The 10,158-nt window shown below is 38.5% G+C and overlaps 1 pseudogene; it reads right to left on the bottom strand.

Moving 5' to 3' along the window:
* Positions 1 to 1,125: 1,125 nt before the first annotated feature.
* Positions 1,126 to 9,424, bottom strand: LOC113071495 (ubiquitin carboxyl-terminal hydrolase 5-like; annotated as a pseudogene).
* Positions 9,425 to 10,158: the final 734 nt, after the last annotated feature.

The following is a 10,158-nucleotide window of genomic DNA, read 5'->3' as shown; positions in this document are numbered from 1 at the left end:
GATTTGCATAATGTCACCCAAATGTTCATACGAAGAAAGAAGGAATAACTCTGATTCTCACTGTTGCCACCGGAGCCATGTTGTTGAGACACTGTTTTGTTGTGAAAGTTAAAAGTAAAAAAAAAAATACACGCACAGCACTGACTGACTCTGATAACACTGGTGTTCTCAGAGTCCAATCGACTCGGTTATTACACACAATGTTAAACAGACCCATGATCCAAAGTAATAGACTGGGACCCAACCTGGACTCGGGTGACCATTTAAATATATGGATGGATCCTGGGTCAGGTCCCATGTCCTCCGTTTAGACCTCTTGTGTAGAGTAGTGGTTTTCAATTCCAGTCCTCATGCCCCCTGCTCTGCACATTTTGTATTTTCTGCCAGCATAGGTTTAGCTTATGGCACTGTCACATGATGAAGGAACGACGCAAACATGATCACATGATGAAGGAACGACTTGTCAGACAAGAGGTGAGGTGAGCAAATCATAGGCTAAAGACCCAGGTAAATAATTAATATTTTCTGTTTCTTAAAGCATTATAGTTTTGTATTGTTTGTAGTGTGATCAACGTTTGCTTAAGTACTAACATTAGATGTGTTAGGTAAGTCCCCCCCCCCCCAAAAAAAAAGTGAAACCCCACAATATCTTTTGCATTCTTTTATTTAAAATGCCAATATATATAATACTTAGCTGTTTGTGTGTGTGTGTGTGTGTGTGTGTGTTGTGTGTGTGTGTGATTAAATGGTATTTACTTGCCATTAAACATTTGCAGAAACATTCTGGCACACATAAAGGGTAGGAAGGTGGAGCTTAGCTCTAAAAGTGATGATGTCACAATAGCCACTATCCAATCAGGGGGAGGCATGAAGGAGACTACTCTTTGTGTGTGTGTGTGTGTGTGTTGTTAAGGCAGTGTACAACATGGGCGTTTCGAGTAAGAACACTAATCCTCACATCCTATCTCTTTTTTCTCTTGGTAGTGAATATATTTGATGGAGAAGTGCTTTGACTTATTAAATGGTGCATCATTTCAGAAGCAGAAGTCTGGGCCTACTATTCCAGTAGATCAGACACAGAAGTGTGTGCATTTGTGAGAAAGAAAAATGCTATCCTAGTTTACTCTATTCCACTCTTCTGTAAAAGTACAGGTAACCCAGGTCCTTAGGTGGTTTTTCAGAGGCACAAACTTTCTGATCGTTAAAGATTACCCACCTGAAAGAAGTAAAGAATGACAATGAATATATTAATACTAAGAAAAGTGATATTGCTGTACAAGAGCTGCATATGAATGATGGAGAAAGACAGATGGATAGAGAATCTCACTCACTGTTGGTCTTTCTTGATGTGGCAGACATAATGACCACACATTGTGCTCGTTCCCATGTGACTGATGAATGCAAAAAGCTCATACTCTTCAGGACAAAAGAACAGGAAAGATGTGAATCATTAGAAGATAAAATGTTATATTATATGATAATTACATTTTAATAAATACCACAGAAACACATACTTCCTGTTCCATCATGTACATGTGGTCCTGGAGGAGGTTCCCGACTGGCTTCACTTCCTCCTCCTGAGCGTCCACCCTCAGACACATCCATGGACTCCAGATCATCCAGATGAGAGAAGATCCAGTCCACAGCTCGCTCTAGAACATTATTCTACAAATACAGAAATTGACAAATTGATTTGAATCGCAAAGAAAAGAAATCATCAATTAACAAAATGGCATGTGAAAGGAAGCACAAAGCATTTGTAACATACTGATTGTAGCATGCTGAACCTTGCTGAATAGGTTTAAATGTCTATTTATATTATGAAGTTTACAGTTTTGGCTACCGGTTACTAAAATTTAAGACGATGATTTGTGCGACTTAAATGCTTTTAAGCAATAAACATTAACTAGAGTATCTCAGTGATGCCACATCATGGGTGGCAATTTGAAAAAAAAACTTTTACAAAAAATTATACTGAGGTTAAAACCATTGTAGCAATTGGGTTGCATGCAAAATGGGGGAAACCTTTGGAATCTTTTTGTATCACTGGACATGTCTCACCGTAGCTCTGAGAGCACGAGTGGCCTGGTCTCGACTGAATCCCATAGAAACGATGGTTACTAGGTGTTCCTCAGGTAGACTCTCTGTGGGTGTGGTGCCAGGAGCAGAACTAGATCCAGGCAACACTAGAGGTGCGGAGAAATCTGCAGAAGTTCACATAGAGACTATTACTGGAAATCTGCATCCTAAACCCTCTTCACAGCTGACACTCATTGATGACTGTATTTACCAGGGTCTTCCATGTGTCCCATCACCCAGTTCATAGCAGCATCAATGCCAGTGTTGCCCGTGTAGTACACAGCCTTCCGGCAGGCCTCCAGAGGAAAGCCCATCTCACACAGCTGAGACACTGTGGAGTCATCCAACACCGGAGCTGAGAGACATACAGAGAGACAGAGTGCCCTACAGACATGTTTCAATAATTACATAGACTGAATGCTAATGAAAATTGTATTAATTAAATTAAACCAATGCTAAGTGGAATAGTTAACCAAAAAATAATAATTTGCTAAAAATGTTTTCCCCTCAGATAACCCAAGAGTAGCATGTGTTTATTTCTTCATTTATACAGATTTAGATAAATTTAGCATATATCACTTGCTAACCAATTTTAGAAAAATTAGAGCTCATATAGCTGACGAATAATCCAACAACATGTCTCCAGTCTACAAATGATCATCTTGTGAAGTGAAAAGCGTAATTTTAAGAAGCAAATTTATCAAGATGTTTGTTTGATTGATATATATATATATAGGAGATGGATTTTTTCACCGGGCGAAGCATTATTATGGATTATATACAGCTATTTTGGCCAGAAGCAATACTTTAAAATTAAAATGGCTTAATGATGGATTTGTTCATATAAACATTCCGCTGTTCACTTCATAAGTTAATTGAATTGGATTACTGTGACGTCTTCATCAGTAGTTTGAACTCTCATTCTGATGGCACCCATTTACTGCAGTGGATCCACAGGTGAGCAAGTGATGTAATGCTAAATATCTCCAAATCTGATCTGATGAAGAAGGGAGAGTACATTTCCAGCAAATTTTTAGGTGAACTATTCATTTAAATCCAAATAAATTTTATTGAAAACGAAATATTAAGACTAAGGCTGTATGAGTATCATTTATATAGAGCAAATACAGACATGTGTACATTAAAACAAATGAATATAATAAAACCAAATTAGACACTTAAAGATGAAAGCAAAGGAAAAAGAAAGAAAGAATGAAAGACAGGCTCAAGTGGCAGACAGATGAGGGTCAGAAAGAAGAGAAAAGACAGACTGACACAGCAGTGGGGGAGTAGAGAGAGTCGTCATCCTCTTTGCCATGGGAGCCCAGGATACCTTTAACCTCCACATCAGGGGTCATGAGAGGAAGTGGAGCCACCTCTGGCAGAAGCTCCTCCCCTGGCTGCTGTCCCATGGCTCGGAGCGCGCTCAGATCCAGTGTGTCAGGAACGTCAATGCTCACATCTATTACAATTATTACAAGAGTATATTAGTGTTTAACTAGGGCTGTCAACCAATTAACAGAGCAACAGAAAATTATTTATACATTAGGGCTGTTGAATGCTTTAATCTGATTAGCTGACAAATGTTCTGAGGTGTGCATTATTTTTATAAATAATTAATTGTGCAGAATGAAAAAGTTACACTTCAAATAGCTTAATAATATATAATTAACCTAATTTTTTTGGAACCCAATCCAGGCCGAAGGTGAATTTCTTAATTTGGATGACAAGATGGTCAGGAAATGAAGCGAAGCGAGTGGTCCTAAGAGACAAAGAGATATAAAGATACTATTACACACGCAAGAACATCAAAGACTAATTAAGAATTAAATGAACATTATTACTTAGTGGCAGTGGTTTTGGCTTGCACTGCAGAGCTCCAGAAATCTATGAGTGTTTCGGGTTCACTGAGAGCAGCCAAACAGGAAGCAAATGGAATTTTAGCACGTGGTGCAGCAGAGGGAGGGGCTCCAGATGACTCCGCCTCCTCCCTGGTGACGTTCTGCTTCTTGTAGCTCCTCTGTTAAACAGAAAGAGAAGATGATAAATGAGAGGAAGGATAAAAGCCGTATGGATACACAGAACCATAGTATGAGTGTCTAACCCATATTAGTTGCCTGGTCCATGGGAACGGGCAGCTGGACTATGTAGTCTACTCGTTGGGTATATTTGGCCTTTTGTGACTGCTGGCATACAATCTTCTCCTCCACTAAGGAAGCGGAAAAGCTTCTGAGGGATTCATGCCAGACCGACAGTTCCTCTAGACAGCATAAAAAAAATAGGCAAAATGAGTGAATGCGAAAGTAAATAGTGTCAAACAGACACTGCAAGAGAAAGACATCATCATTACCTCCACCATATTTATAAAGTGAAGAAGAAACTCCTGTGCATCCTGGCTGCCCGATTGGTAGAGAACTCAGGGTGGCCTCGTCCAACCAGAGCTTTGAACATGCGAGGTGCTATGCCCAACCTGGTCACCCTGTACAAAGAAAATCATATCTATAAATTGCTTTTCCAACGATGAGCAGAATCAATTTCTGTATTTTACTGCAAAGAGTGTCTCATTCCATACCAAAAAATATTAATGGAATATATAAACAAAGTCTACTCATCTTTCATGAATGAGACCCGATGTTTGTGTACATACCCTAGGTTCAGTGGAGGAATTGGGGTCATCCCCGGGGTCAGGGGCCGTTTAGAGTACTCTCCTGACAGAAGGCCATAGCCCAGCTTTGCTCTGATATTAAAAAGATTAAATGATTAAAATGATGGAAGATACAAATTTCAATTACTTAAAAAATAAAATTGTTAATGGTGTTTAAGCTGTTAGATGCAACTGAAGGCGGATGCTCTTTTTTTTTTTTTCTCTTTCATTTATGTATGGCGACCTCTGCTGGATATATGTTATCACTGAAGCTATCATCACTAACAGAACTAAAGCTCAGCCTGAAATTAAAATTCTTTCTTCATTATGTCAAAACCTGTAGACACTCTTTTTGCTGTGGAATATGAAACTATTCATCAACACAGAAACTGTCAATCTCCAAATATGAAATATAAAATCCATAAACAGGTCCATAAAACCTGTACTGCTCTATATTCCTGGTCTTCTTAAGTCATGCAAGGGCTTGTGTGAGGAACAGCCCATTTATTGTATATTTTCAAACACTGAGCATCAAAACATAATTGACATCAGTGATTGGAAATGCCTTGTTTTGTTTAACCCAAATGTGGCTTAAAAAGTTTAAGTACTGTGGTGTGGAAGTGCAAATTAGATTTGAAAGCAAAATTTTGATATTTTAAAGTATGTGTGTATGTGAGAGTTTGTGGGACAGGTACTCACACTTGAGTCTTAAAATCCTGGGTTGGGTCACTGGGCGCCTCATTAAAGATCTTGTCAATGTTGGAAACGTATCTGAGTATCAGTGGGAGTGAGAGAAAACGCTGCATTTAGAGATTTTATTTCAGCAGCAATAGTTCCATATAAACAAACAGACAAAAAAATACTTTTCTACTTTAATATATTTTAAATGTTTTTTAAATATTTTAAAAGATTTAAAATGTTAATTTAATTAGTTTTCAGCAGCCTTTCTCAGGAGTCACATGATCTTTCAGAAATTATTCTAAATGTTGATTTGATGCTTAAGAAACATTTCTTATTAGCAATGCTGCAAACTGCTGTGCTGCTGAATATGAATTCCTTATTTTAAATAATATTCAGTATTTTTAATAATAATATAATTAATAATCAAATTTTTTCATTGTCTTCAATTAATAGGGTCAAAATAACACCATTTATTTCAAACAAATCTTCTGTAACATTAACTTCTCTTTTGACTAATTTAATGATGAATGAAAAAAAAAAAACCTTACTGATTCCAAATCTCTAAACAGTAGTGATTATGGATATGTCGTATATGCTCATATATCTGGCTGAAATATTACTGCACCAACATGAAAACTCACAGACACATTGGCAAACGTTCTGAGAGGCACTGACTTGGGTCTGGAAGTCTGGGATGGTGAAGAGCACTTGCATGGACAGAGTTGAGGTAGCAGCTGTTTCCCAGGTTCTTCATTCCGGTCAGCCCCGGGCCCCACAGGGGTCTCAGAGTGGTTCCTGACTCCTGAATCACTTCCCACTCTCCCACACGCTGGTTCACTGCGATCTCCAGCTCAGTCATGGTTCTTTCCGTCTAACAAAGAGAGAGGGACACACTAAAATACAGCTTCCTAAACACTAAAAGAATGAAAGCCCATCTAGCAGAGATTTTTTGGATGACAGTACCTTTTCCATAGTCATCATATCAATGCCAAAGTGGGAAAGGTGTTCTGGAAGCTTAGAATCTAATACCATATCATCTTCATCATATGAATAGACATCTGCAAAGACACATACATCACACATTGCTATTATATATATATATTAGTCCTAGTTAACAGTAAAGCATACATAACATCACTAGCTTGAAATATTCAACCTCAGCATGATTGAATTAGACTCCAGCAGATTTGTGTGACAATCTCACCTGCTCCGTCAGGTGTTATTGTGCCGAGTTTGACAGCCAGTGGGTATCCAGTCTGCTGGTAGTGCAGGAGGGCGTGGTTATTCCCCCCTGAGCCATCAAAATATCTCCTCCCACACAAAACCATCCCGTCTGTCAGATTCATCCACAAGTTTTCCTGTAGGTCACAGACCTCACACTTCCAACCACTGAAAGAAAGATGGAAGGATGTAAATGTAAACAATCACCAACTCAAACTTCCAACTAGGATCATGTTTTCAGCCTTGCTGTACATATCAAAGTCACATGTGTATATACCAAGGAGGGATTTTGACCCCATTGTCGAGTTGTTTAAGTTCAGCTGCATGTTTTGACTCCTGTCGCACTTCTCCGTCCCACTGCTGCACCTGCAAAGTGTGCGACACTGAGTCTGCTGCCTGCAGCCCCGCCATCGACAGAGACACCTGCAAGAGTGAACGACACCAACACTTCCAAGCAAAGTCTTTGTCAAAGTGTAGCATTCACCTCATTATGAATATATATTATTACATGGTGAAAAATTATTTTAAAAGCTCTAATAATAAAATGACTCACCCGTTCCCGAACAACATCTGGCATGGATGCTAGATCATCTGATGTCACTTCCTGTCGGTCTGGGAACAGAACCAGCTTAACCTCTTCCTGATACTGCTCCTGCTCAACATCAAACCCTCCCTCGATCCCTGCAAGAAACAAATACAACCTTTTCAGGCTTTCACATAAAAACTAACATGTACTAAAATATGTAGCAAAGATTGAGGGCTAACGGACGCAGGGGCTTACCTATCGCTAGTCTTGTGGGCTTCTTTTTGGGAGGGTCACCTGATCCAGAATTGCTATCATCCTCCTTCTGATACAGAGACATGATCATGTCTATATTTGCCATGAATCAGCAGTTAAAATGCAGTCATAATACATGAAGATGAAATATGTTAAAATATTTCCTTCTATACCATATTAGGCTGCAGAGACATAAGCCATGTGTATATTGATTTCCAGACATTTAAAAAAACAAAAAAAACAATATAGTGCCCACTCACGTTTTCAGCCGTCTTTTGTTCCTTGTTTTTCATTCATTTTTTGTCAATAGAGATTTTAAAAAAGGATTTCATAAAAGAGTTTTCAACATTCACAATCACAACATTACAAACTTTGAAGTATACAAAACTTGGACCAAAAGACAAAAGTTCAAGACTGTACTTAAAGTCATAGAAACAGAAGTAAGCAATCTTTGGTGCCATCAATCAGTTTGATATCCAATTATTGGATTTTGAGATGTGAGCAGGGCACTCAAAAGTGGAGATGAATGAAAATAAGCTTGCAGGGGCAGGATTTAAGCAGACAAAATGATCTGAGAAATCCTGCTTCTGATACCAGAGTGAAATCACTGGCACGGACCAACTCAGTGCTTTATGGAAGTGGGTGTGCACTCTTTTGGCATGTTTTAAAGGGTCATGATTCTCATATTGGTGGAAATTTCTTTGGAGAATCAAGGGTAATGTAGTTTTCCAAGAATACCACTGTTAAACATGCTTATTTTAAAATATCAGTTGAATAATCTGACCAGATGGCTTCAACAAAAGCATATATCATTGATTAGCAACCTTGTTGTTCACAGTTAGTCAGGCTTTAATGGTATATAAATAAATTATCATTAAAAAAACAATTCCCCTATGGAGAAAATAAATGGGATTTTAACATCCAGAACCCAACTGCTGAAATCAAACATTTGTCCCACTCAAATTGAACAAAAAGCGTGAGTTTGGGGAAGGGACTGGAAGAGTTTCAAGGAAACCTGTTTGATGCCCATGACTTTTTTTTCCATATGGAGAATTAAAATTTTTATGAACGTAACCCATGCATGATTGTTATTTATAAATGCACAGAATGATGTTTAATGTGCTTACCTGTGTTTTCCGGGTCCGGGTGATGTGCAGGTAAGCTCTCTGACCAGTTTTGGCGTGGTGTCTTTCTACATACTTGCTTCCAAAGCCGAGAAAGCTGTTCATGCAGACGTACAAGCCTCCGTCACTCTCCTGAAACAAATGGAAAGAATTGTTTCAATCGAACCAAATACTGTTGGTGAGCACCAAGCATTCAGTGATGCTGTGGCTGGCTCACGCGCATGATACAGAAGCACACAGACTTAAAGATTTTTTTTTCAGCTTCTAGCTCATGTTAGCGTTATAACTAGCTAACTAAAGTTGCATATACACACTGATAATTTAGTGTCATATACATACTGATTATTTAAGAGTGCAGAGTCTACATTGCGATGATGGCTCACTTGACACAATAAAGGAAAATAGTGCAAATTTGTGCACTCAATGAGCGCTTGTTAGCGAACATCGCAGCTCATGGGAAGAGTCGAGCAAAACGGCAATCTTATGCAAAAATAAATAAATAAATAAATAAATAGCGAAAGTGCGCGATGACGCGTGCTACTAACGTTACGGAACTCACCGGACTGGCGAATGAGAAAGCGCACTCGTCTTTGTGAACACGATCTCCGGGCCTCGGAACCCGAATCGTAGACAGAACCGACTTCAATATCTCGCTAACCTCCGTCATATCTGGTTAAACACGATTTGCCTTCACAACCTTGCCCGCCTGGGTTTTTTTGACCCCCGCTCCTGAAATACAGCCCGCTCGAAGTCTCTGACACCCCCTTATTTCTCTCTGTTTACCCTCAGTGGAAAGCTTCTTCTGTTGGTCCAGTGTGTTTCATTCGAGGCCAGGGGCTCTACACACACTCGCAAGTGTTTGACCCTAAAGCGCCAAAAACGCGCGCATAAGCGAATTTAACGATCCTAATTTAATTATAACTTTATAATACTAATATGTACGTTAGCGTAACGTCTTTATGCAAGACTTAAATGATCGTGTTACGCAATATAGCAATCTTGGCATAACAAATATTTTCTTTATCAGTTCACCACTGAGAAGACGTAAACCTTTATTGTGGATTCGCGTGTGTTTTGTGTATTACGGTAAAATGGAAGCAATGACACTTGTCGAAATGAGAAAGCGGAAATGTTTACCTCATGTAGATAATAATACTGGCCTCGTGCGGCTGGGAGTTTAAATCCATAATTGTTTATTAATTCAAAGCGCGCCCTGCAGTTTTCTCATTTTCCGCTGTAAATCCTCGAGCGCTCTAATGTCTGGGGGATTCTGATTGGCTGTCCGTTATTGTGTCGCTTATCAATCAGAATCAGAAAGAGCTTTATTGCCTTTATTATCAACTGGAAACAAACGTGAAATCTTGTAGAATTAAAACGGTAATAGTTACCTTAGCCCTAAAGGAATCCTTTTTAATTTTCAGAATTAAGATGAATTTGAAATGAAATCGTTTATTCTTTTGAAATAATTTCAAACAAGTTAAACATAAATGACCATTACTACTACTAAAAAAAAAATATGTAGATGTTCACAAGTGACATTTTTAAATCTAGCTATTTAAATAAGTTAATGACTTTTTAGGTAAGATGAAAAATAAAATAAAATAAAAATAAAGAACTAAATTTAAAATAAA

Source organism: Carassius auratus, unplaced genomic scaffold (assembly GCF_003368295.1).
Source record: "Carassius auratus strain Wakin unplaced genomic scaffold, ASM336829v1 scaf_tig00007445, whole genome shotgun sequence".
In the NCBI taxonomy this organism is placed as follows: domain Eukaryota; kingdom Metazoa; phylum Chordata; class Actinopteri; order Cypriniformes; family Cyprinidae; genus Carassius; species Carassius auratus.
This window is presented reverse-complemented; position numbering and strand designations above follow the sequence as displayed.